The sequence below is a fragment of the Bubalus bubalis genome, chromosome 11, assembly GCF_019923935.1.
Source record: "Bubalus bubalis isolate 160015118507 breed Murrah chromosome 11, NDDB_SH_1, whole genome shotgun sequence".
In the NCBI taxonomy this organism is placed as follows: domain Eukaryota; kingdom Metazoa; phylum Chordata; class Mammalia; order Artiodactyla; family Bovidae; genus Bubalus; species Bubalus bubalis.
The window spans coordinates 91,055,676-91,083,674 of NC_059167.1; the positions used below are offsets into that span (position 1 = coordinate 91,055,676).

At 40.9% G+C, this 27,999-nt stretch overlaps 1 long non-coding RNA gene across 2 annotated transcripts; it reads left to right on the forward strand.

Moving 5' to 3' along the window:
- The first annotated feature begins 133 nt into the window (after positions 1-133).
- LOC123328232 lies at positions 134-27,992 on the forward strand. 2 transcript variants are annotated; one of them, XR_006543044.2, is made up of 5 exons: positions 134-1,084; positions 3,740-3,877; positions 24,275-24,411; positions 26,502-26,554; positions 26,835-27,992. It is a non-coding gene; the product is annotated as an uncharacterized LOC123328232 (long non-coding RNA). The 2 variants fall into 2 exon arrangements; XR_006543043.2 differs by lacking the exon at positions 3,740-3,877 and adding an exon at positions 8,591-8,809 and having other exon boundaries at positions 143-1,084.
- The last annotated feature ends 7 nt before the right edge of the window (positions 27,993-27,999 follow it).

Genomic DNA, 27,999 nt, shown 5'->3' on the forward strand with positions numbered 1-27,999 from the left:
CACGACTGAAGTGACTTAGCATACTCACAGAGAAGTGTTTGCAGAGAGAGTTCATTATAATCTATTTTCTGAAATTTTTTGAAAAAATTTAAAAGGGACAACTTGTAAAAACTAAAATTTGAGGACATTCCACTTCTATTGTTAAAATATGCATATAAGATTTTCTTTGTATAGAGGAAGTTTGCTTTTACCCAGTCATTCATTAATCAGTATATATGTTCTATGACTGGTGCTGCTCCTCACATTGGGAATGTAGTCTAGGCCCTGATGGGAGCCTACACTGGAGACAAGGAAGCAAACATTAGCCTAATTGTGAAATCAATTACTTAACTGCAGCTGTGATGAGACTGCAAAGGAGAAGTCTAGGCTGTGAGGAGAATATCTAACACCAGGAGATCTGGCCTTGGCTGGGGAAGTGATGGCCAAGCCAAATGCAGGAGAAATGTATTTTTCCCTAATGCAATGGAATCCTGGGAGCTCATGAAAAGAAGCAGCTTAATACTTGGTAGCAAGAGAGGACTTGAAGGTTTGGGGCTGGAGCCAGCTTCCAGATGGGGCCCAGGGGCCAGTCAGGTGTAGACAGAATCTCTAGGGACCCACACAGAGGCCTTGTCATATGTTAATCTGTCAGGAAAATGGGCTCCTTACCAAGCCTGACCAGACAGAGGCAGTAAGGCAGGGAGAGAATCTGGTTAGGCATTTCCTGATTGAAGTCAGCGGTGCTGCGTTTGCTGGTGGAGAGAGCTGAAGGGCCAGCTGGGAAAAGCTGGGAGAGACAGGGCCAGGGAAATCAGGCCAGGCTCTCCCAAACACATATAAACTTGGATGAAGGGTCAGACTCCAGCTTATTTACAAACAACAGTGCATTACTTGAATTCCCCAAAGTAATACTCCTAGAGGAGTATTAACTATTAGCTAGAAGTCCTTCCAGACTGCAAACTTGTCTCAGAGCAATAGTAAAACATCTTGTTTCTTCTGTCCAAAAGAAGCAGTTGGATTGTCTCTTGGCTTTGGCTAGGCAAAGAACATCCTCCTCGGAACAAACCTGTCTGTTTCCTTATCCTTTAAAGGTGGAACAACTGTGGTGAGTCTAAAAGAGCCTGTACCTATGGCTTAATCCTTTAAAAAAAAAAATTTCTTTCTTTCTTTCTTTTTCTGCATCGGGTCTTAGTTGAGTTGCAGCATGTGGGATATTTTGTTGCGGTGCAAGCACACTCTAGGTCTGGTGTGTGGGCTTTAGTAGTTGTGGTACGTAGAGATTTAGTTGCCTCGTGGCATGTGGGGATCTTAGTTACACAACCAGAGATTGAATCTGTGTCCCCTACGTTGCAAGGTGGATTCTTAACCACTGGACCACCAGGGAAGTCCCCTTATTTTTTAAATTATGAAATACTTGAAGAACATGTGAAGTGCAGAGTAATATACAATGATACTTGCCACTTAGATATTGAAAGTTTAACAGATGATTAATGTATTTGTTATTTAAGAATAAAACTTTACACATATAGTTGAAGTCCCTTTCATATCCTTCCCTGAAGCTAGTCTCCTTCCCTCCTGGAGGCAACTACTTTCCTGAATTTACTATATATAGATGGAAAGGTGACTTCACAGATATGAAAATCATATATATGTGAAATGTATATGAATATACATGTATGAAAAATATAACATCCACAAATAACATACAGTATAGTTTTGCTCATCTTAAACAATTTTTACAATAAATTATCCAAGTCCTATCACACTATAAAGTTTTAGCCTGCAACATGTTTTGGTCACTTAATATTGTTTTTTCAAGATTCATAATATAGACCGTTTATTCAGTTTAACTATTGGTTGTATTCCATTATGAGGACACACTATAATTTGTTCATTCGTTAGACCTGCTAGTAGGAATTTTAAAATTGTAAACTTTCCAATATTCCAGGTCACACTGCTGCAGTGAAACTCCTTGTGCGTTACTTTAAGTGTAGAGGTGTGAGGGTTTCTCTAAGATTTACTCCAACAAGTAGAATTTCTGCTTTCAACTTTTAATCTAAATATTACTCTAGCATCCTTAGGTGCAGAATCTATCTTCAAACTGCTTTGACCTTGGGGGTGACGGAGATATTCAGCAGAATCAAGGATGGTTGGTGGATTATATCATCTTGTGGGATAATTAATATTCATTTATGAGACACTAGGACATTGCTTCCTTGCTCGCTTGCTTTATTAATTACAATTTTCTTAATTAGTTAAGGGTTATATAATTATTTACATATTATAATTTACCTACCATAAATAACTTTCAATTTTGTTGGTATATATACTCCCTTCATCCCAGGTTATTTAATTAAACAAATCTTAGTTCCCCTGGGGAAATCTTAGACTCACATCGCCTTCTCATCTTTCATTAAGAAAAAAAAATCATCTCTTAGTCGTGTCTGTTTGTGACCCCATGGACTGTAGCTCACCAGGCTCCTCCATCCATTGGATTTTCCAGATAAAAATACTGGAGTGGGTTGCCATTTCCTTCTCCATGGTCCCAAGAACTATTTTTCTATCAAACTGCAAATAAATTTACAATACTGCTCAATCCAAGTATTGGATCTCTAAAAGGTAATTGATGTTATGATACTGTGTTAACTTCAGCTGTAAACCAAGAATCTCAATATTTTAGCTATTCTGTGATTTCTTCAAGGAAACCCACTTAAATAACATCTAGAACCCAGCTGAGATAACCTGTAAAACCTAAACTTCTGAATTACTAAGCACGATTTGTGTTATTGTTGTTTAGTCACTAAGTTGTGTCTGACTGTTTTGCAACCCCATGGATTGTAGCCCGCCAAACTCTTCTATCCATGGGACTTTCCAGGCAAGAATACTAGAGTGGGTTGCCATGTCCTTCTCCAGGGGATTTTCCCAATCCAAGGATTGAACCCAGGTCTGCTGGGCATCGCCTGTATTGCAGGTGGATTCCTTTACTGCTGAGCCACCGGGGAAGCCAAGCATGATTTTAATTATTAACATATTAAATATTAACGTAAATAATTACCATTAAAGCATTTCATTACAACCATTTATATGTACAAATCATATATTACCTAGAAAGATATGAGAGAAAAGAAAATAATCCAATGTTAAGAGCAAAGTAAATCAATAATTAGTGCAAATTATGAATTGTTGGATTCCTTTGTATCTCAGTTGGTAAAGAATCTGCCTGCTATGCATGAAGACACAGGTTCGATTCCTGGGTAGGGAAGATCTCCTGAAGCACTAAACGGCAACCCTGTATTCTTGCCTGGGAAATCCCATAGAGGAGCCTGGTGGTCTACAGTCCATGGGGTTGCAAAGAGTCTGACATGATTGAGCAACTAAACCCAGCACAGCACGTGAACTGATGAAGAGGTCTCTAATGACTGTTCATAGTTAATTTTTTTTCCTTTTTGTCATTGTCTTGTTTTCCATCCACAAATAGATAACGAGATGGCTCTTTCATTCATATTTGCTTGGGGGAAATGTGAGAGCTGATGTGTAGCTTTAGTTAAACTGATTAAATTGTTGGTTTGAGTTCATTTAATTCAGTTAGTTAAAATAAATCAGCTTGTCTCAACTTAGACCACCATTAGATGATATTATCTGGCAAAAAATATATATAAGTTTAACTCCAGTGGAACGCAGTGGGAATAAGTAGAATGTGTTGTCCATCCCTGTCTTCATAGATATTCTCTAAACTTTTGATGACCTGATTTCATTCCAGAATGGGCCAGAAACCCTAGATTCTCTCCCATTCAAAGTTGTACTGCTGACGCTGAATCAGAAGGAAGCAGCCCACAATTTGTATATCAGCACCAGTAACTTTTAAATTGAATAAGCAAGTTCTGAAGGTCATAGCAAGGTGAGATAGGAAAATTTATTCAGCCTAATGGATACTTTTATTTCCTATGCAGAGGATCTGTGCTTCCTGAACATTTCGTAAACACAAAGGTACCGTGCCATAAATAATAATCATGTAAGCCGGGTATCATATTTCATTCAGATGGAAACAAATGCTTAATTTTTCTGAGAAAAAAGCCTGTGTTCCTAGGCATTCCCTATCGGTGCTATTTATGTGTGGCCAGTTTAGAGAGGCAAGATTGCATTTGTGAGAAAATGGTGTTGCTAATTTGTACTTAGACTGGATCCACAGTGGAAAGCCTCTAACTTGAGCAAATGCAGAGACAGAAGGCTTCCCTTCCCACCATCTCCATGTACAGGGCAGCCTCAGAGACTGAAGTCCAGGCCCAACAATAGCTAATTTTTTTTTCTTTAGTATTTACTTTGTGCCAGGCACTGTTTATGTGCTTTTAAAATGTAGGGCTTCCTTCATAGCTCAGTTGGTAAATCATCTGCCTGCAATGCAGGAGACCCAGGTTCAATTCCTGGATCTGGAATGATCCTCTGGAGAAGGAAATGGCAACCCTCTCCAGTATTCTTGCCTGGAGAATCCCATGGACAGAAGAGCCTGGTGGGCATAGGCATGCGATTGCAAGAGCTGGACACAACTTAGCGACTAAACCATCACCACCAAAATGTATTAATTTGCCGAATTCTCATATAAGCACATGGGTTAGATGCTATTATTATCTCCATTTTACAGATGAGGAATTTGAGACAGATTAAGTAACGTATCCATGTTTCACATTTCCAGAGCTAGTGCTCTCAAGCACTAAACCACACTATTTTTTCACAGCTCCAGTAGGGCCAGTCAGGTACAAAGCCCTCAGGGAGACTAGATCGCTTCTGGAGCCATTCTAGCTTTTGAGACCCACTGCCCAGACTCAAAATCTGAAGGAAAAAACAAAACCCCAAAAACCTAAGGGTTCGACCTGCCATTCGTTTTGAGATAACCATCAAAAAGTCCTGGAAACTCTTCAAAACAAAGTTGGTTTGGAGCTTCCTGTGTTTTTCTCAAGATTGAAATGTCATTAACCCCGTTAACAATTCTTCAAATGCTAATCGTTGTACCACTAAAAAGGGAGGGGAGATCTCCTGGTCAAATAGACTTGGAAAAAAAAAAGCATCTACAGAAGATTCACAATGAACCATAATGAATATGAATCTATATTGAAGGCTCATAGAAATCTTGCGGTAAAGAAATTTGTTTAATTTTGTTTTATTTCCCAAAGTTGTTCTTCTTAACATTTCCACGGAGCATCATTTGTGACCAGTGCTCCAAGAATGAGTAGGCCAGTGACCCCTTAAGCCTGGCGTGGGAAAATATAGATAGATCTTCTTTGGTCTGCCATGCCTTGAAAACACTGCACAAGAATTGTTACCACGCCCGCATCACCTCTCCTCCGAGCCTGGCATCAGGAAGTCTTCCTCCTCTAAGAACTTCAGCAGGGCCTGGGTTCTGAGGCTGGCACTCCACACCCCCAGCCTAGGCTTAGGTTCCTAAGCTTCCTTGATCTTTTCTACCAATAGCTTGAGGTATGGCCCTGAACAACTTGAAAATGAGCCATTCAGATCTAACCCCAAACCCTGGGAGCCAAGACATTTTGTTTTGGATTTTTGGAAGGTATTTGGCAATTTTCCATAGAAGTGGTTCCTCAGTAAGAAATGAGTCATAAACATCCATTATGGACAGGAGCAACTGGGTAATAATAGACCAGAGACACGCTGTTCTTATGACCTTTGCTCCAAAGTGGTGCTAAAATGAATTAAGTTTGTTCCCACAGTAGATTATTCAGTGTTTCTTGGGGGTATGAGAAACCTAGAAATTTCACGGCAAGCCACAGATGAATTGCTGGTCAGTCAAGTCACACAATCAATAGAAAGTTAAATTCCTCTATGGCCAAACATGACATCTAGTTCTCAGCTTATCAAAGAACACCAAGGCAGGAAATGACCACTTCACAAGTATCTACTGCTCCATGGCTTCCGTGGTAGCTCAGTCGGTAAAGAATCTGCCTGCTGTGTGGGAGACCCAGGTTCAGTCCCTGGCTCAGAAAGATCTCCTGGAGAAGAAAACGGCAACCCACTCCAGTATTCTTGCCTGGGAAATCCCATGGACAGAGGAGCCTGGAAGGCTACAGTCCTTGGGGTCGCAAGAGTTGGACACGATTTAGTGATTAAACCACCACCACTGGTCCACCCAACCGAGGATCTCAGAACATTTAAAAAGTGTCAATAGATTAGAATTTTCATTTACTGAAGCAAAACAATACATAGGCTAGTGAAGTCGTTATATAATATCCCTATCATCATCTTCTTTTTCAGTTGCTAGGGTAATTGAGGTACAATTGACATACAAACAAGCTGCACATACTTAATGTGTACAGTTTTGATGAGTTTGGAAATAAGTACACGTCTGTGAAGCTATCACCACAATCTATGCCATAAACATATCCATCACCTCCAAAACCTTTCTCCTACCAAATTATTATATTATTTGCATGTATATGATAAGAATGCTTAACATAAGTTCTACCCGCTTAGCAAGTTTTTAAGAGAACAAGACAATGTGGCCGCCTTTAGCTGCTGCACTGTGCAGTTGATCTCTAGGGCTTATCCATCTTGCATAATTGAAAGTTAGTACCCTGTGACTAACACCTCCCCATTATCCTGTTCCCCCCAGCTCCTGTTAACCACCATTCACTCTCTGCTCCTATGGATTTGACTATCTTAGATTCCTCATGTAAATAGTGTCTTGTAGTATTTGTCCTTCCTTGTCTGCTTTATTTCACTTAGCATAATATCCTCTGGGTCCATCCATAGTGTCACAAATGGCAGGATTTGTTTCTTTTTGAATACTGAATAATATTCCACTATATATTTATATTACATTTTCTTTTTTTTTTTTTTTTTTAAATTTTTTTTTTTTTAAATTTTATTTTATTTTTAAACTTTACAGTATTACATTTTCTTTCTCCATGAATCTGTCGATAGACACTTAGGTTGATTCCACATCTTGGCTATTGTAAATAGTGCTACAATGAACATGGGAGTGCAGATATCTCTTCAAGATTTTAATTTTAATTCCTTTGGATGTATATAGAAGTGGGGTTACTGGATTGTATTATACTTGTTAAGTGTTATCCATAAAAATCTTGAAGAAGGTTAATGACTTTTTTTTTTGGTTAATGTCATTTTGTTTTCAAGTTGTAATTTTCATAAGAATTACATGAAACTTCTCATCAGATTGTTATGGTAATGACCTAAAACTGTTATTATAACAAGTAAAATATGCACAATGCAAAGGGGGCTAACTATATGACATTGGCCAGATTTCTTTGTTTCTATGGCTTTAGTCTCCTCATATCAAAAGAGAGAATTCAAGGAGAAAACCGTTAAGCTTCTTTTAAACTCTGAAATTCTATGAATATACTGTAACCTGTTGTGAAAGTGGAAATGATCCGTTATGTAGAATTACATAATTTATATTGAACTTTTCCCATGGGATTGCCTTAATTCCCCCAAAGAAATGGCTGTAACTGCATAGTGGGTTCTTTAAATTTTATACCTCCTCATGATTAAGGAGAGAGAGAGGTCCCTTTCATTTTATAATAGTACTTATCAGGCTCCAGGTGCTCTAAATGTTCTATTTAATTCTCACAACAACTGCACAAAGTAGGCAACATTCTTCCAATTTTTCAACTCAAAGGAAACTGACTCTTAACAAGGCTTATTACTTGCTCAAGTTTGCTGGATTTTGGACCCAAGTTCTCCATACCCTTAAATACTCTATTACGGTGCCTGTCAGCATTCGACAGATATATGCTGGGCACCATATCGGACCTCTGGAGGTTAAACACATGATTAGACATGGTTCCTGTGCTCAAGGAGTTTATGATTTAACAGGATAAACAGGATCCAATCAAATAGGTAAAATACAAAGGAGAATTAATTGCAATAGGAATTTAAAACATCACTTCCCTGGTGGCTCAATCAGTAAAGAATATACCTGCAATACAACAGACCTGGGTTTGATCCCTGGGTCAGGAAAATCCCCTGGAGAAGGGAATGGTAATCCACTCACTATGCTTTCCTGGAGAATTCCATGGACAGAGGAGCCTGGTGGGCTGCAGTCCATGGGGTCACAAAGATTCACACATGACTGACTGACTAACACTTTCACTTTCATAGTGATTAGACACAGAGTGAATAGCACGAGCACAGGTATCAGAGAAGAAAAGTACAAGATAGATACCAGAATGTTGATTAATTCTGGACTGCCAGAGAGGAGAAAATTTGAAAGGAGGTAGGAGGTGATGCAGTCAGAATGGAAGTTTGAGATGGTTAAAGAAGAACTTTAAATTTCCAGCCTAGATTTGACTGTATTCATTCCACAGAACAATTGATATTTTCAAGCAGGAGAGTGCTTTCAATAAAGAAGTCTGGAAGCGGTCTGCAGTGAGAATTGAAAATGGGTGAGCTTGAGTGAGCAAGAACATTAAGGAAGCTGGAATCTATGAAGGCTAAGAACTCCAGCCATGCGGTAGAGAACTGAATCAGGGCAGGGATAGAGGGACTAAGGGAAAGGGGATGGATGGGAAGTGAAATTAACAAGAGTTGGCAAACAAATGTGGGGCATAAGACTGACTTAAGATTTTTCACTCTTGTTGATTAGAAAAATGATGGTGTTGGCATCAGAAATCATAATGGAACTCAGAAAGGAACTGAGAAGGAAGAGGGCTTAAAGAGAAATGACGAATTCAATTATGGATATACCAACACGTATGTGTTCACAAAAAGTTCAGGAGCAAACACCGAGTAGGAACTGAAAGTGTGGGACAGATTATCAGAAGATCAGTCAGAGTGTGTCCCATGCAGGAAGAACTGAAGTCATGTAAGTACCATGGGAAAGAAATCATTCATTCATTCAATTAATTTTTATTGAGCCCTTATTCTGTACCAAACACAGGATCTCTGTCTGAGATCTTAGGGACACAAGAGTAACAGAGGTCTTGCCTTCATGGAATTTATTTTCTAGAATGTAGACCAAACAGAAGGGGAAAAAAGGTAGAATTTAGAGAATATATACTCTTAGGAGATGGAAGAGGAAGAAAAGCAAGACAGAAAACAGAATTTCATGTCTCAGATATTGAAGGAGGAGAAATGTTAAGAAAGAAAGAGTAGAAATATTATAGATAATTACTGTGATTATAACTCCATAAACATTCATTAAGTGCCAGACCAAAAAAGAATCCACTTTCAGAGAGCTTACATTCCAGTAAAAAGCAAAAGTAAACAAATTAAGCATGATAATTATTCATTGTCATAAATGTCATAAAGAAACAGGATGAAGAAGTTGGGAGAGGGCTGTAGAGTCTGCCAGATGAGAGCTCTTAAAGAAGCAACATTTGAAATGAGACCCGCAAATAGTTAGCTATTCCAGAGCTGTGGAAAGAATGTTCTAGGTAGATAGAACAACAAAAACAAAAGTGTGAAGTCATTAGAAAGGGACATCAGAGGAGCAGAAAAGAGACCAGTGTGGCTGGGGCCTACTGAAGAGGCAGAGGACTGGTATGAAATGAGGCTGGACAAACAGCTGCCAGGAGGCCAGCAGAGAGTTTGTTCTGCGACAGAGAAGACAAAGAAAGGGCCAGGTTTGGACCATTTGGACTGCAAATCCGTAGAATTTGTTGAGATAGGCTAATCAGGTGGATCCTGGTGCCATTTCTTTTGATGTGAAAAGATGGAGAAAAATACATTAGCGTGATAAAGAACTCCATTTAGGATACATAAAATTTAAGAGAACTATATTGTTTTCTAGTTGGAGATGTGCTCCATGGTGTGTGCTCAGTCACTTCAGTCATGTCTGACTCTTTACGACCCCATGGAGTGGGGCTTGCCAGGCTCCTCTGTCCATGGGATTCTCCAGGCAAGAGTACTGGAGTGGGTTGCCACTTCCTCCTCCAGGGGATCTTCCTGACCCAGGGATTGAACTTGGGGCTCCTGCACTGGAGGCTGATTCTTTACAGACTAAGCTACCAGGGAAGCAATACTCTATTTCCACTTCCTTTCTAGCTCCAAAAGAAAGTCTCTGTGAAGTATCTAACTGGTGTGATTTGAGCTCAGAGTCCACATGCAAATAGACTCCTAAGACTGCATCTTACCTGTCACATTCCGATTCTTGTGGCTGGAGGTAATGGGGCCAAGAAAGTATGCAGGGTCCATTACCAGAAAGAAGGTGGCAGGGTTTCCACATAGACAAGGAACAAAAGCATCTAAGGCAGAGGAGCTGGCCCTATTCCTGCTCATATGGCAATTTTTTTTTCTGGTGTCTTCTCCACTAACACATCACAACAATTTGTGTTTTGTTTTATAGAGACAGAAGTCACACTATAAAATGCTAGCTGTATGTGGGTATCTTTGCCAAAATAGGCTGATTTTAATGATATAGCCAGTTGGCCATCCCTAGATGATTCCCACTAAGAGGCAGAAAGGCTGAAACATAAGCTGCCAACTTGTTATAAGTGTTCATTCATTTCCTCATTAAACAAGTACTTAATAGTTAGTAGTTAATATGTGCCAGGAGATGTGAATATACATTGATGTGTAAGACAAAGACTTTAATCCTATAGGGGAGATTAGATATGAACATAGACAGTAATGCAATAGAGAATGGGTTATATGCCATTTGAAACAAAGTCCTCTCTAGGAACCTAGCAGTGATAATTTCAGGAGGTGGTACTTATGTAGAAGGGAAAGAAATATGAGAGAAGAAGTTTTGCCAAAGTATGAAGACAAGAAGGGCTAGATGGAATTACAGAGTGGTCAAATTATCTGGTGAACTGGATACTAAGTTTGTATTTGTTATTGTTATTGATGTCTAGTCACTAAGTCGTGTCCTACTCTTTGTGATCCCGTGGACTTTAGCCCACTAGGCTCTTCTGTTCATGGGATTTCCCAGGCAAGAATACTGCAGTGGATTGCCAATTCCTACTCCAGGGAATCTTCCTGACCCAGGGATCAAACCTGAGTCTCCTTCATTGGCAGGCGGATTCTTTACCACTGAGCCACTGGGGAAGCCCCAAAACTTGTATTACAAAGCAGTAAGATATAGGAGTTGACGATTGCCATTGGGAAAAGATGACAGAAGTCCTTGAATGCCAGGCTTGTAGGACTGGACTGAACAGGAGCCGTCTCAGTGTCTGAAGGGAGGAGTGACAAGATCTAAGCAGTGCCTTAGGAAGAGTCGCTTGGTGGTGAGTTGGGGAATCATTAGAGCTGGGGTGACAGGGAGGAGTCAAGAGATCACAGCAGCCTCTGTGCTTGAGTGATAGAGCTGGGCTCAGGGGAAGATGGTAGCACTAGAGGGAAAAAAGGATGGATGGAAGAGAGGGTATGAAGAAAGGTTTAACTGGACTTGAGGATGGGAGGTAGAGAGAGCTTCAGAAAGGAAGGAAAAGAGAAAGTGGTCAAAAGTGACTAAGGTTTGGGGCTTAGTAAAAAGGAAAAAGGCAGTTTTACTTCAGAAACAGGAAGGTCGGGGGATTTGGAGAAGGCATAGTTAGCTGATTACAGACCTAATTTACTGAGTCTGAGGCACCAGGAGGGCAGCCTGGGGTAGCTTTCCAGAAGTAGATTGGGCATGTGGAGTTGGAGCCAGGAAAGCCACTGCACTGGAGCAAAGCTTCTTTGGGTGGTGTTAGCTGGCAGGTGAGCACTGAAGATGCGACAGCCTGGGCTGAGGGTGTTCGGGAGGGGCTGAAGTCAGGACCTTCCGAAGCACACTTAGGAATCTGGTAGTGACAGGAATCAGAGCAGAGTCTGGGAAGGTCAGAGAATGAAAGAGAAAATGTGCTTGCAAGAGAAGTCAAAGAATGATCAACCAAATATTTGGTGATGATTAACCTGGTTTCAGAGAAACAATTATCTTGTGGCAAATTAAAAACACATCTTTCATCCTTGCTCAACCGCCAGGAGCAGATCCTGAGGCTGAGGAGAAATTTGCAAGCAAACGGTGCTACCAGTTAAGCAAGATTTGGCTCTCTAGTTTGAACAGGCACTTGTCACATGGGTTAGACTAAAAATCTCTCAGGTTTCTGGGAGAGGGAAGGCCTTGACCCCATAGGCAGGGTCTGGACTGCCTTGAGGCTTCCTTCCGGAGTCTATTCAGGAGTGGAGGTGGAGCTGGAGTAAAGGGAGCCAAGAAACTTGACATTCAAAGAGAGGAAATTCACACACAGGCAGATTGGAGGGCTGGATTATTTAGGGAAAGGGGAGACTTATGGTAGGGGAATTGGAATACCACATCCAGAAGACACTTTTGTTTTTCTCTGAGTGTGTTTTATTAGGAGAAGGGAAAGAATTAGGAATGAAAATTAAAAAGGGAACTATATGAAAACAATGATATTTGAAGTAGTAAATTCCAATTCCTTATTCAGAAACTTGAATATTGCATTATGTGTGAATAACCTGCTTTTAAAAATAACTGAAAGTCACTTATTTCTAGAAATAAAAATGCATGCTGAAACTAGAAAGTGTGGAAACACACACACACACATGCAAAGAAAATCAGATTACTTCTAACCCCAATTCAGCTGTTAAATGTTGGTAGATAAAATTCCATCTGCAATTGAACAATTAGGATTTTTGCAGTTTTTTTTCCAGTTCTTTAATATTATTAACAATATTCTGACAAATACTATTATACATTCATTTTGAATACTTGTTTTAATAATTTCTTAACATAAATTCATGTAAATAGACGTGCTGGGTAAAAAGAGAGGCAACTTTCAAAAGCTTTTGGTAAATATTGACAAGTTACTCTTCAAATAATTATACAAATTTGCTCTTCCACCATCATTGTAATAGAGCACTCATTTCCCCTCATATTCTTGTCAATTCTTCTATATTAACTTGTTTTTAATTAAATACATAGCTTTTTTGAATTTTTTCCCTAAACATTATTGACCATTGGCGTTTCTTCTTTTTATCAGTTTTAGTTTTTAAATTTTTTTGTTTCTTTTCTTTTTAAAAAAAACTTGTTGGAGCAGACTTATAATGCAGTGTTTAGTTTCAAGTGTACAGCAAAGTGAATCAGATATGTGTATTTATTTATTTTATGTACAGAAGTGTGTATATGTTAATTCCATTATCCTAATTTGTCCCTTCTCCCCACATTTCCCCTTGGGTAATCATAAATTTGGTTTTGAGATCTATGAGTCTGTCTTTGTTTTGTAAATAAGCTAATTTGTATCACTTTTTAAATTAGATTCCACACATAAGTGACATCATATGATTTGTCTCTGTCTGACTCACTTCACTTAGTGTGACAATGTCTATGCCCATCTGTGCTGCTGCAAATGGCATTATTTCATTCTCTTTAATGACTCAGTAATATTCTGTTGTATAAATGTACCACATTTCTTCATACATTCATCTGTCCAGGGACATTTAAATTGCTTCCATGTCTTAGCTATTGTAAATAACGGTGCAGTGAACATTGGGGTGCATGTATCTGTTTGAATTACAATTTTTTCCAGCTATTAGCCGAGAAGCGGGATTGCTGGATCATATTGTAGTTATGTATTTAGCTTTTTAAGCAACCTTCACACTGTTCTCCATAACGAAAAGAAAAGTGAAAGTTTAGTTGCTTAGTTGGGTCCGACTCTGCGACCCTATGGACTGTAGCCTGCCAGGTTCCTCTGTCCATGGGATCCTCCAGGCAAAAATACTGGAGTGGGTTGCCATTTCCTTCTCCAAGGGATCTTCCCAACCCAGGGACTGAACCCAGGTCTTCTGCATTGCAGGCAGATTCTTTACGGTTAAGCCACCAGGGTAGCCATAATGGTTTCCATAATGATTGTACCAATTTACATTCCCACCGACAGTGTAAGAGGATTCCCTTTTTTCCACATCTTCTCCAGCACTTACTGTTTGTAGATTTTTTTTTATGATGGCTGTTCTGACTGGTAAGGTGATCCCTCTTTGTAGTTTTGATTTGCATTTCTCTAGTTATTAGTGACGTTGAGCATCTGTTTTTGGCCATCTGTAGATATCCCTTCTTTTGTGAATGGCTTATGTGTGTATTTTTCCCATTATTCTTTTGGAGATGTACATCTTTTTCTTGTTTTTTAAGAGTTTTTTTTTTTTATGGTAAAGATATCCATTCTTTATCTGTCACATACATTGCAATGTTTTATTCACAATGTTCTATCTTCTGGTGTTGGAATTAATCTAAAAATTTTTTAAATGCATTGAAATATTAAAAATTTTTTAAATATATAGTTACATATGTCAATATTTGTGGCTCTTGCTATGTGTGTTATACTTAGAAAATTCTTTCCCACAACAAGATTGAGACATATTCACGTATATTTTCTTAAAGTTCTTTAGTTGTTTTAAATGTATGTATATGTGTATGTATTTTATAGATAACATTTTGGTCCATGTGGGTTTAATTTTTGTATTTTGTAATTTTGTATATGGATAGTTAATCAGTCATCCTAGCACATTTGACAAACTTTATTCTGGGGACTTTTGTTCAGAGAGATGCAGTTGGTGCTGGGGAAAATGGATCCTAAGATCAATGAAGTTTTGACCCACTTGACTACTATAATGCTTATTTTAGGAATTAATAACAATAACCACTAGCAATCTAATAAGGAATCTTAATTAACTTCAACTTGGGCTTTATAAACATATTTCAGCATGGAACACTCTCTTTGCAACTCTAAATTCAAACATATATTTTTTGCATGTCTATTTTCAAAGATAAAGGATTATAGGAATTTAAAGGTGAACAAGGTATAATCCTTATCCTCAAAAAGCTTAAAACCAAACAGGAATTATAGTTTAACAGGGACTGTTTTAGAGGGCAGAATAGGATGCTCCCTGTTATAAGTGGACAAAACTTCTAGGGCTCATCCACCGAACTTGTACGAGGGCAGGGGAACGTGAAAAGTCAGACGAGAGTCCCAGTGACTGGCAGCTGGTGCCATGCTGAGCCTGGTCTTTCTCAGTTTGGACTGATGGTGGCACATCCAACCAGGGGCAATGAAAACTGTAGAGCTAGAGTTTAGGAGAGACGAGCAGACATACAGATTTGAAGACACCAGTATAGAAGAGATACATAAAGCCCTTAGGGTAGATTAACACCTGGAGAGAGAACAGAGAGCTAACACTTGAGCCCTGGGCTGTGGCTACATTTAGGGAGCTTCAAGGAAAGCAGAAATATGACTGATGGCATCAGAGAGAAAGATGGAGAATCTTGAATACATTTAGAAGTCCTTGGAATAGGTTTGTTTTATTGGATCATTCTGAGATAGTTTACTAAACATTAATTGGTAACTTCCTGAATGAGAAGCTTGAGACAGAGGGGGAAGGGACTTGCTCAGGGGAACATCATAAATCAGCAGCTACATGTCAGTCCACCACATGTGAAAAGCTGAGATAGAAAAGAAAATGGAAATTACATACAAGGACTACATCATTTAAAAATGCAAAGAGTTTAAAATATGTTGTTTTTCAGGTGCCATATTGTGTCCAACTCTTTGCCACCCCATGGACTGTAGCATGCCAGGCTTCCCTGTCCTCTACTATCTCCTGGAGTTTGCTCAAACTCATGTCCTTTGAGTCGGTAATGCCATCCAACCATCTCATCCTCTGTTGCCCTCTTTTCTCCCTGTCCCCAATCTTTTCCAGCATCAGGGTCTTATCTAATGAGTCAGCTCTTTGCATCAGGTGGCCAAAGTATTGGAGCTTCAGCCTCAGCCTCAGCCCTGCCAATGAATATTCAGGTTGATTTCCTTTAAGATTGACTGGTTTGATACATGGCTATAATTTCAAAATCATCACAAATATATTTTGGCCTTTCTGCTTAAGGAAAGAAGAAATCAGACTAGTGGCAGAAAGAATGGGTAGTGATGGGCACCCTATGAACTAGGTCCTTTTGAGTTTAAGGGTCAACTCTTTAGTTTTGAAGACTGTGCAGAAGAATTTGCCAATAATGAGCAAAATCACAAGAACCACTGAAAAGTGTTGACAGGGTCACCAAATGTTAGGGTTTGTGAGAAATGTTTGATAAACCATAGGCAAAGGAAGCCTAAGTTCTGAGGAGAGAATGCGACATTCATTTGGGTCACAAATAAAAATCTCTTCTGCTTGAAACTCTTCTCCCTGCTTCCACAAGGTCATCTTCTCTGGTTTGTCTCCTTTCTCTTTGACTGCTGTTCTTTGACTCCTCTTTCTCTTCCCTTTCTTTAAACTTCACATTCATGGACATGGTTTCCTAATTCCAAGTCTCACATCCTCTATCTATAGAATCAATTCCTTAAACTATTCTCAGAAGCTATTTGGATCTTATCCTGTCTCCATTCAGTGTCTCCTCTTTGTCCATAAACAAAATCAACGTCCTCATCCATCTACTCTTGACGATCACCACCTGTAGAAGTGTTTCCTGATGGTGGGGGATATCAGACAGGGCCAGTGCCAAGAAATGACGCTGGTACTGGTGAGGCTATTGGGAGGGTATCAAGGTTGGCACCTCAACTAAGCCACTATATCCACCCTCACTCAGCCTCTCTTACCCGGACTCTGGATTATTGTTAGTGCCTCCAAAGATGATCCCCATATATTACCAGTATAATTTTTTTAAATGAATCCTCGCCACCAATCAAGGAATAGCTAATATTATAGTTAACATTCACTGATTGCTGACTATGTACTAGTCATGGTTATAAAAACTTTATATGCATTAATGAATTTAATCATTATTGACTCCTCTTTAAAGATGGGAAAACAAAGGCAAAAAGAAATTGAATAATTTGCGCAACCGGTAAGTGGAGGAGCCTGGATTCAACCCAAGCAGTCTAACTCCTGATACAGTATTTAAACAGCCTAAGTAGGGAGAGAGGAACATAGTATTCAGAAGAAACAAATGGTTCCAGCAGCACTAAGAGATAGAGTTGGGTGTAAAACAAAAGGGACGGATACAGTAAGCAGGTGTGGGCAGGCAGCCAAGACTTCTACCTGCTACAGAGTGACTGGGTCACTCTGACCCGATCATTCTTCCAGGCCAGTCCACTCCTCCCACCCTTACATGCCCCCTTGCTTCCTGCTACTCCCATCCTGGAATGTCCTTCCCTGGGGTTATTCTCTCCACACTATCTAGTCCATGAAAACCTCCTTCAGTCTCTAATAGCTTCACTTTCTGCAACCACTCCTCACACTTACAGAATTTCACTACTCGCACAAATATATCACCTCACACTGCTTTATATGGTTACTTAGCGGTTTCGTGTGTTTCTTTCTTATCCCTCCATTTCGGTGAAGGGTCCTCAAATCAGGGGCTTTGTATGGTGTTTCATTAGTCCCCTTCCCCTCCTCCACAATCCCTTCATAGTGCTGGCCACATAAAAGACATTCAGTGAGTACTTGCTTACTCAGATCCAATTATTGTGGGAAACCTTAGTGACCTTTGCATGAATAAGTTCTCCATCTTTAACTTTCTATTTGTATTTGTCACACAATGGAGATCCATTGTTTTAAATTGTATCCAGAACTTCTGTTTACTAAGTATGGTTTCAGTTATTTCATGCAGACCAAAAAAAAAAAAAAGATTGTTGGCTTCCGGAAAACATTTTTGATAACATTATTATTGGCAACTCATGCTGACGTGTAACTACTTCTTTACTTTGGCCAAACTTTGAATGAGATTCGCTTTCTCTGCGTTTCTTTTGGAGTGAACTTTTCTCTCATGCAAGCTCCCTAAAGTTGCCAGCTAAATCTCTCAGTATGAAGCAGAAATGGCAATGTGTACAGAAAAAATGATCTGGCTAAAAGTCCAAAATCTGTGTTCATTTTCCTGCTTTTAGTTAAAACGTTCTGCAGGCAGCAAGTCCAGAATTTCCAAATGTTTGCCATATGCATAAGCCCAAGCAAATCAAACAATTTTCAATTGTAAGTGGGTAATAACCTGGCCTACCTTCTGTCTGACTATTTGGGCTTGCAGTGGGAGCAGTAGCAGAGAAATATAATTTCTCATTTCTCGGGTCAGAATCATCCCAGAACTCAGCCAGAATTCTGTACATGCCAGTGACTGCCTCATCTTGCCAATGTTTTTGAAAACCTCATCAAGGAGTTTTCTTTTCTAAATGATGATAAATCCTCATATTCTAATCTAGGAAAGTTATTCAACTTTCCTGTATTTAAATTTTGTCTTCCAATTAGATTTCAAACTGTAAGTAAATAAACCATTTTTAACATTCCTTTGTACCTCCTACTTCTATTTCCAGTCCTCTGAAACCCATAACTCAAAAATTTTAACTGATTCATGATCAAGTCAACAAAAGCTTAAATGGCTTTTCCATCAGAGATTGAAGGTTTTTTTTTTTTTTTTTGTATTCTGTATTTAATAGATATGATAATCCTTTATTCATAAATTTTACTCATAAATATTTTTCCTATATTTAGTTAGAGGGCCATTTGCACTAAAAAATAATTTTATTTTTCTATCCCTCAAATTGCACAACTTCTTTCCCCTCAAATTGCATACCTACTTGGTCCCCATCACCTGGTTTGAGGCTGGCCTCATCTCCACACCCTTGCTTGGACTTGGTCTCTGTTAGACCCCTGCATGTCTGTTTCTTCTTGCTGATCATTTTTCATTAAGCCTCTCCTTAGTGGAACACATCAAAATGCTTGCTCATTAAAGAAAATTTCCATTGTTGCCAATATACTTACTATATTCTTCTAAGGCAGAAAAGTATATTTTATTTGTATTTTAATATGCAAAAATGACTCAAATCTGCTTTATTTGATAGAGCTTAATGTTGGCAAGGGTGTGGAAAAAGAAATTCTAACTCAATGTTATTGACACTGTAGGGTTTGGGGGATTCATTGGCAGTATCTACCAACATTTTAAATGTCCATGTTCCTTGCCCCACCTGATCCTCTTCTGGGACCTACTTACACAAGTTGTGAAGAGAATTGTGTAGAAGAATGTTCACTGCTTCTGTTATAACAAAATCTAAAACAACCGAAAGGGCCAGCAATGTTGGATCTGAGAACTAAACAAGGGTTCAATCATGTACAGGGATACTCAGTACCAATAAAAACAATGAGGTAAATCAGTGTGGACTGACATGGAAAGGTGAAAAAAAATCAAGGTGTAGAGCAATATAATTGTGTAAGCCCATTTCTGAAGAAAATCCTAATAGCAATTCTGAAAGAATACGTGAATAGCAGTCATCTCTGGGTGGTGGGATATCTAGAAACCTCCTTTTCCTGATAGATCATCTGTGTAATGCTTGAACTGTCACCGTGAGCATGTCTAACTTTTTTAAACAAGTAATCATGATTGTGTGATATTTTTATAGATTAATTTACAGTGGAGTTGTCTTTCTTCTTCCCTCTCTTTTATTGAAGCAGGCTCTGCTTTTCATTTCCTCCAGGAAGGTAACAAAAATTAAAAATAGCCTTTCCAGTCGTTCTGGCTGTTATGTTCCAAAAGCACAAACCCTTAGGGGAAGAGAATTTGTTATGTGCCTAAGCAAATTTTATTGAACAGCGAGGGGAAGGCAGAGTCAGAAACAGGAAAAGAGGCCGCTGGATGGAGAAGCTGAGGGAGAGAATGTGAGAAGCAGTCAGAGGGAGAAAGAGATCTTTCCAGTTTCTAGAACAGAAATAACTTGTACGTTGTTCGCTGTTCTCAGTAGCTGCCAGGTGGGGCAGGAGACAGGGGTAAGAAGGGGAAGATTCCAGAAAATAAATGTCTGTATCTAGGCTAGGAGTTACAACTCAGAGGCCTACAGGGGCCGAATAGTTGACATCAGTGAAGGGGGCAGAGATGGTTGTAAAATGTCAGCAAGAAGTTGTAGGCTGTAGTGTCCTGGAGCGGAATGGCCCACGTGGGATGGCAACGGTGAACCCACGGTCTGCTGATAGCTGCCTAACGGGAGTGTGGGCCCGCCATTGCCTTCTGATTTTTCAAATGCAAAGTTTAAGACAAACTTAATTTTTAATTGGCTCAGTTGTACAGGTCAAACTAACTATATACCTGTCTTAGTCCATTTGGGCTGCTCTAACAAAATACCATAGACTGAGGGGCTTATAAACAACAAAAACTTATGTCTCAAAATTCTAGATGCTGAGAAGTCAGAGATTCTGGAACCAGACAATTCAGCCTGCTCCTTGGTTCATAACCCCCTTCTTACTATGTCCTCACATAGCGGAAGGGTCGAGGGGGCTCTCTGGGTCCTCTTTTTCAAAGGCACTAGTCCCTTTCCTGAGGGCTCTACCCTCATGACCTAATCACCCTCTAAAGGCCCCACCTCCAAATACCATTACCTTGTGGGTTAGGATTCTAATGTATGAATTGGGAGAGAGGAGGGGACATAAATGTTCTTCCACTGCAGTATCTGTGTTTGGTTAAACTCAACCTTCAGGCCACACAAGGCTGAACTGATGGAAGGAAAAGATGCAGCCTCACAAAATTCCTGTGGTCCAAGCATTGGCCAAGCCTCAGGAGCTGTGGGCATCTCTTTCCACAGATGCCAGGGTAGACCACGGCCACATGCTCCTTCCTACCTCCAATGCCCTTCTGATGACCTCAAACCATAGATACTGAATTACAGAAGAGATGAGGAGATGAGAAACCCAAGAGGACCTGATGCTATGCTTTTTATGTACCAGGAAACAGGTGAAGGGAGACAGAGTCAGAAATGAAATTGAGTGAAAAATAAAAGGATTCATACTATAGATTATTTTTTGTAATCCTTGTAGGAAAAGCAGAGGTGTGCTGCCTAGCACCCCAGAAACCAGCTTCTTAAGAACCACAGCTGTGTGAGCTCCTCCCCTGCACACCCAGCAGGCGGGGGCCTCTGCCTCACTGCTCCTGCTCTCTTATCCGCCTCACCATCTCCACAGACACTTCCTTCCCTCCCCTGCAGCCCATGCCAGGAGGAAGCCCCCTACCCCATCTCTCACCACTGTCATTAGGGCATATGTGGAAGTCAGGCCCATGTAACTAAGAGGCTGGGGGTGAAAGGCAGGGAAATAAGAGTTCCTGGACTCTCTGGTTGGAAACTGGAACAAGTAGAAATGTAATCAGGAGGGATTTCTCTACTGCTTTGAATATTATAGTTTGGCCTTCTTACATCATGATGTGAAGACTGGCCAGGAAAACTAAATCAACACTTGATTAAAAAATATATATATATAGGTGAGAGGCATTTTAAACTCCACCAACCTACAATCAAACTCATGGTTCTCTTCACCATTTTCCTCTCTTGCATCTCTACTTTCTCTACCTTATTTAGCCCATCGAGTTTCACAGTTTAGGGTCACACCTCTATGCACGTGGTCAAATCCTAGCTTCTGGTGCAACTTGTCTGAGCACCAGACACACGCTGTCCAAGGCCTGGTATGTCTCATACCAGGACATCCAGGTTTCCCAGAGACCTATGGGAATGTTAATTAGGAGCTCCCTAGAGTTGAGGGTGCGGGGAGGGTGGACGAGGAAGTAAAGAGAAACATGAAAAATGCCCTCCCCCTGCTCCGGGGGAATAGGGAGGAGGGTGTGCAGGCCAGGGCGCTTAGCTTGGCTTGCAAAACACCTGCTGAATTTCAACCCCTGGGCTGACATTCTTCCTCCCGTCTTTCCTTTTACTGTCACTGTTTCCTTCAGTCACTAAGACCTGGCATCTCCCAGTCAGCTTAGATGCCAATTCTTCCGAAAGTCTTTCCTGACCCCCCGAGCTAGAATTAGGTGCGCCTCTGCACTCTGCCCTTCCCTCTCGGTTACACCAAGTGCACTCTAGAGCAATCCCCTATGATCGGACTTCACAACACCTTAGACATAAAGGGAGCTGGGAGGAATGAAGAAACTTAGCTTTCTTCACTATGTGTCTATTAAGCAGTGATCCTATTTCATCTTATATTTATGATTTAGACAATTGGGTGAGAAATACTGAATTTCCTTGTTTTCTTCCATCCAATTTATTTTTATTCTAAGCCTCCATCCTGCCATGCTGGGTGTATCTTAGTTTCACACACTGTTAGGCGCCCTGCAGGACCAAGACCCTGGGGAGGTTCCTCTGGATGTCAGTCACCAGGGCACTGGACACGTGCACAGTTAGCTGCTGTGCTGATTCTGGGCAATGCCTGAGGGCACTAGGGTCCTACTCAAGACCAAGAGATACGCAGTCCTATTTCTGAGGTCTCACCACCTCCATGGAGCAAGGGCTCCGCACCCCATTCCTAATCCCACTCACCTCCAAGGCTGGGGAAACCCCTCTCACCTCCTGCTTCCCCCCCACCTCTCCTTGGGTCTCCCAGTGCAATTTCCTCACTGCACTTAGGCTTTTAAAACTCAAAAATCAGAAAGGGAAGTGTCCTGCCAGCAATTTCTGCTTCCTCCCCACTCTAAGGCAGGGCCAGAACCTGGCTCCCTACTTAAATGAAGGAAGATAAAGAAAAAGATACAGGAAGAAAAGCATGAACTTCGCATGTACACACTACTATATTTAAAATAGATAACCAACAAGAGCCTACTGTAGAGCACAGGGGGCTCAGCATAATATTCTGGATAACCTAATATAATAACCTAACTGTGTAAGGAATGTGAAAAAGAATAGGTGCATGTATATGTCTAACTGAATCAGTACTGTATGCCTGATACTAACACAACATTGTTAATCAACTGTGCTCCAATATAAAACAATAATTTAACAATTCAACAACAAAAATCAATTGTATCACAGGAAATTTCTCAACCTTGTCCTCTCCTTCGGGCACCCCTTGGTGACTGATGCCCTCTCTACCCAAAGGTGTCCACATCCTAATCCCTGGACCTGTGAATATGCTACGTTATACCCTAAAAGGGCCTTTGCCGATGTGAGTAAATGAAGGATCATGAGATGAGGAGATTATCCTGGATATTCTGAGGGAGCCCAAGGGACTCAAACACAAGAGTCTTAATAAGAGGGAGGCAGGAGACTCCAAAGTCACTGCGGACGGTGACTGCAGCCATGAAATTAAAACATGCTTGCTCTTTGGAAGGAAAGCTATGACAAAACTAGACAGCATATTAAAAAGTAGAAACATCACTTTGCCATGAAAGGTGCATATAGTTAAAGTTATGATTTTTCCAGTAGTCATGTATAGATGTGAAAGTTGGACCATAAAGAAGGCTGAGCACCGAAGAATTGATGCTTTCAAACTGTGGTGCTGGAGAAGACTCTTGAGAGTCCCTTGGACTACAAGGAAATCAAACCAGTCAATCCTTAAGGAAATCAACCCTAAATATTCATTGGAAGGACTGATGCTGAAGCTAAAGCTCCAATACTTTGGCCACCTGATGCGAAGAGCTGACTCATTGGAAAAGACCCTGATGCTGGGAAAGATTGAAGTCAGGAGGAGAAGGGGACAACAGAGGATGAGATGGTTGGATGGCATCACTGACTCAATGAATAGGAAGCTGAGCAAACTCCAGGAGATAGTGAAGACAGGGGAGCCTGGCATGCTGCAATCCATGGGATCGCGAAGAGTCAGACACAAGTTAGCAACTGGACAACAACAAGCGGGGTCACAATCAGAGAGTGAAGACATAGGATGGAAGCAGAGGCCAGAGAGGAGAGAGGCACCACTGCTGGTTTTGAATACAGAGGAAGAGACCATGAGCCAAGGAATGTAAGCAGCCTCGAGAATGTGCAAAAGACAATGAAATGGGTCCTCCTTTAGACTCTCCAGAAAGGACACAGGCTTGCCAACCCCTTGATTTTGTGTGTGTGTTCTTAGTCACTTTTGTGTCCGACACTTTGCAACTTTATAGACTGTAGCCCACCAGGATCCTCTGTCCTTGGGGATTCTCTAGGCAAGAATACTGGAGTAGGTTGCCATGCCTTCCTCCAGGGAATCTTCCCAACTCAGGGGTCAAACCCAGGTCTCCCGCATTGCAGGCAGATTCTTTACGGTCTGAGCCACCAGGGAAGCCCACCTTGATTTTAGCCCAGTGAAACCAGATTTGAACTTCTGACTTCCAGAACTGTTAAGATAATACACTTGTGTTGTTTTAAGTTTCTGTGTTTGTGGTAGTCCTTTACAACAGTAAGAGGTACCTAATAGACACCTGACGACAAGTATAATACATACCGTGTAGGACCTTATGAAATGTCCTGCACAAGGGACTCAAAGAAAGTTCATACAACTGAATTCTCTGTCTCTCATAAATAGATACCTTAAGAATAAAGGTGGCATATTAGACTTAAAATATGGCCTGGTTTATAGGAGTTTGGCAGGATCGTGTTTTGGTTTAAAAATGTATTGTCCAGTGTTTTGTTCTTGTTCTTCTCTCCATCCCCAGCCTGCTATATTGAGAGCTTTCTTTGGGCACTGTTCTCTGGATGTGAGTAACATGGCTGGAAAGAGAAAGACCCTTTCAGCACCTGGCTTTTGAGCATCCAGGGAGACCCGCACTTAGTTGGAAGACTGGAATTAAGGGTAAAGGATTTTTTGAAATTTTACACACACACACAAAACTTCCTTTTAAATATCAGGAGCCACAAGCTGGTCAAATTAGAGCATGGGATTTATATCATGAACCATGTAACAGAAAAAGTGTGTAATTATGTAAGAGCCATTCCCACCAAAAAGAGAGGCATTACACACCCAGGAAGGCAAGAGAGATCCCTGGACTCTGAGACTCAGGCTTAGCTGCACTGGGTCTTTGAGAAATGCCAGTGCCTTGCCCTCTGCTTCTCTGGACCCAGCCAGAAAGAGGGTGGGGAGAACAGGAAAAACTACAGGTAAGCTTGGGAGATCCTGGAGTAGAAAGGACTGCTGAGACAAAGCAGATGCAGGTAACCTGCATCTCCTACATCTCCTGCATCTCCCTTGGGGGAGTAGGTAACAAGGTCCTGAGGGCAGCCGGCAAAGCTGCAGAGATAGGCAACAGACACCAGGTATGTTGATGGGACCAGACCAGGGGATGCCCTTCAGTTTGACAAGCAGTGCCATGTGGCGCCTGTACCCTGCCCCAGTGCCAAACGTTCTAGAAGCACCCTTGCCCCCAACCTCACCCTTCATGTGACAGGGAAGACTCATATTTCTGCCTCAGCATTTAATCCAAAGAGATTGCTTGATTAACAGACCCTGAATTGCTAATATTAAATCTTGCAACCATTGGCAGAATTGACTGCTATGGAGCAAAGTCATTTCAGTATGGAGAGACATAAGCAATTATATCTCCTCACATGAAAAATTTGTACCCTGGTAAAAATTTATACCAACAAATAACTTCAAGCAGAGCTGAAATGGAAACATTGGAGTGACACCCAACTTTTGTTATTTAAGATTTGTTTTTATCCATCAAACTTTAAATAATTCCATCTTATGGTATCCTATTTAAGGGATTTTTTCCTCTCTTAAGAAAAGAGATTTTACAGTAGTTCTACTATGGTTTTCTCTTTGAGGCCAAGGTAAAATTAGATTTTACAGATCAATTCTACTTTTCATGCATATGTTTTATCATAGGTGTCTTTCTCCCCTTTTCAAACATGAGTTGATCATTAGAGGCCTCATTATGGAAGCCTCCTTGATAGAAAGGGAAGATAAGAATCTGAATCAACTCAGGCAAAGAAACCCAGAATTGACTTTTTAGGTGTATCAGCATAATGTAGTGGAAAGTAACAAGTCCAGGAAAGCAGTCGACTTGGCCTCTCGGCTCCCAAGATGGGAGTCCAGTCTCTAGATGAGAGTTCCATCAACTCGTTCGTACCCTGTTCCCTTTTCTCCCATTTGTAAAATGAGGCTGGAAAAGATGATGTCCAAGGCAGTGCTTCTCACACTGTAATATATGGGTTTTGAAAAGTGTGGGGCTCTCTGGGAGATCCTAACATTCAGCCTCTAACCAGATCCCAGGTCTGGCTGGTGGAGCCCACCCTCAAACCACACTTGGGTTTTGTTTCATTAACTCGTGCATGCATTCAGAGTACTGCCATTTGTTCTCATTTTTTAAAATACATTTTGGACAGCTGAAAAAGGCCCATATTGTCCAAGTCTTAACTGAATTAGGGATTGGAATCACTGTGAAGGATTGCAGATCATTAAAAACAACTACACATCTTTCTTTTCTAGCTCGGTAGTTCTAGTCCCTGTGTGTGCGTGCTAAGTCACTTCAGTTGTGTCTGACTCTTTGCAACCCTGGGTGGTACTATGGCCCACCAGGCTTCCCTGTCCATGGGATTCTCTGGACAAGAATACTGGAGTGGGTTGCCATGCCCTCCTCCAGGGGATCTTCCCAGCCCAGGGATAGAACCTGCATCTCTCGTGTCTCCTGCATTGGCACTGGTTCTTTACCACTAGCTCCACCAGGGAAACCCAGAAGTTCTAGTCCCTGCAGCTGCATGTTAATATCACCTGGAGTGCTTTCAAAAACTCCCAGTGCCTCTGCCCACCCACTCCTCACCACCACCCACCCCCAACACACACACTTACCAATGCACCAGAATACAATTTAACTGGTCTGGGGAGGGGCCCAGTGACCAGGCATTTTTCAAAAGCTCTGTTTCTCTTGTGATTATAATGTGCAGTGCAGAGGGAGAGCCACTGAAGGCCAGCTTCTCCAAGTCTGAAGGCACTCCAGGTATGAACAAGTTGTTTTTATGCTCCCCACAGCTGTTAGCCATTAACTTGGGCATTCTCGTGGAAAGCTTAGTTACATTATACAACTCACGTAAACATTTCTCTTATGAAATTGTAATTCAATAAGACTTCTCAGCAAGGGAGATGATGCAGAGAATCTAGTTTTATTTGTTCCTTTTCAGAAAAAAACAGATAATTATCAAATTATACTGCATTCTGTGGCTCTTGGATGTACATGGGCTTTAAGGGAGATTTATTTGGTCTATTTTCCCCTTTGTAAGGCTCCACTTTAACCAGCTAAGTCGGCAGAAGCCAGCAGAGACAGTAAAAGTTCCTGAAGGTTCAGATGTCAACAGAACAATCTCTCCCTGGAGAATAACCCTTCTGGAAGGTCACAGCAGTTAAGAAGCCAGACTGTCAGTTGGAGTCCTGATTCCACCATTTTCTCACTATAGGACTCTGGGCAATTTTCTTAACCCCTGAGTTTCCTTATGGATAAAAATGTAATGGTGTTTAGGTTACGAAGAGTATGATGGGTTAATGTGTATGAAGTGCTTTTTTTTTTGTACAATGCTTGTTATGTAGTAATTTTATTAATATTATCATGCACCCTGTGAGATTAGAAGTGGGCTATTACTATTTCCCCCTTTAAGATTATATTTTAACGTTGCCTCAGCAAGACTAGAGTACACGTGTACTTATTTAGAGAATGATTAGAAAAAGGAGTGTGGCTGCCGCCAGGCCTGGGCAAGTCAGTCTTAGGTAAATTAAGGCTGAGTGATAGCAGATCTTATGGGCTAGGCCAGAGAGTCTAGATTAATCTTGTTGACAGTAAATAGCCATTTAAATGGTCTGAACCGGAGAATGATGTGATTGGTTTTAAACAGACCTGTTTTAAAGCAGACCAGTACAGAACGCAAATGGGCTATGCAAGTGTCTCACCCCTTCTAGAGCTGCTCGAGTTTTTCCGCCCTACTTCTACAAGTGGTGCTACCACGGGATTTGCATTTGCAACTTGTGGTTTTCCTGAAGCAGAGAAGGGTCCTCAAAACACTGACATTTCAAGGTCTGCCCCAAGAGGTTGACAGTTGAATGAAACCTTGAAGCCCCCGTGTCCATTCTGAAAACCCCCAGCTAGCGACAGCCCTGGAGTAATTTTATTTTCCCCCTAAATTTTAAAACAGTTACCTGTATCATCTAAGGCACTTTGAAGATTTACATTCCAGTGCTTCCCCCGGCCGCCAGCAAAACCTGGAGTGAAAAAACAAGGGAACTAGAAACAGTGTCATGTACCCTCCTGGAACCACTGAGGTCCTCCAGTACAATGGGAATTTCATGTAATGGAGAGGAACTGTTAGCCTGCTTCCAAGTATTTCACGGGTTTAGGGTCAAGAAGTTTACAATGAAGATTTGGGGCTTGGCCAGATATACTGTAGAATGTGAATG